Here is an 811-nt window from a genome sequence, read left to right on the forward strand (position 1 = left end):
TTGTAACTTGTAATGCAAGTACCTCATAAACAGAGGAATGTGTGCATTTGAATATCTATTCAGTGTAAAAGTAATTTATAGTTATATCGTTTCACAGAAATAGATTCTAACATCTCCTCTAGTATACTAACATGATGGTTCCTCTCCCTCCCTCTGTCCCAACTTTTCTCTGTAGCCTCCATGGATGAGTCCCTTCCTAGGGGGTCGTTACTCGTCCTTCTACCCACCATATGGAGGTTATAACTTGGCTTACATGCCTCCATATGCACTGTATGGTCCTGTTTACCCACTGCAGGTACTAACACAGCAGGAAGATCTGCCAGCTGGTTTGAGAGCATTTTGATTTCTGGTTGATTTTGTATTTTTTACTATGATCTTTAAATCCATTTTGTTTTAATTATATGATACGACTGATAATGAATAGATATTTGCCACCACAGCCTAAAAAAGAAAATCAAAATTTTTTTAAAAATTTTTCCCAGATTTACCAACCTCTCAGGATTTCAGCAACCATATGAAAAGTCTTGGAAATGCTCTGAGATGGCTGGTTGTTCTCCAGAATGCTTCCACCTGTTTATTTGCTCTTGCCTGTTGTTTCTTTATTTTGTAAGACCTTCTATTATATGTAAGAAATGTTTAAAGGCCCTGGTTACTGAGGGTAATTGAAAAATACACTAGTTGATTACTAGTTTTCTTTGTATTTGAAGTACAAATATTATTTTTATTGTGTCAGTAGATGCTTTTATTATTTGCATTAAGTTTTAAATGTGTTTGTCAGTGAGCTGGCAGGGAAGTGTGTGTTATATTAATA

At 35.3% G+C, this 811-nt stretch overlaps 1 protein-coding gene across 1 annotated transcript in view; it reads left to right on the forward strand.

The window, feature by feature from the left end:
• Window positions 1-811, forward strand: part of LOC119592004 — a gene marked incomplete in the record, with an annotated part of 16,446 nt that overhangs the window by 5,590 nt on the left and 10,045 nt on the right.

Source organism: Penaeus monodon, chromosome 29 (genome assembly GCF_015228065.2).
Source record: "Penaeus monodon isolate SGIC_2016 chromosome 29, NSTDA_Pmon_1, whole genome shotgun sequence".
Classification (NCBI taxonomy): domain Eukaryota; kingdom Metazoa; phylum Arthropoda; class Malacostraca; order Decapoda; family Penaeidae; genus Penaeus; species Penaeus monodon.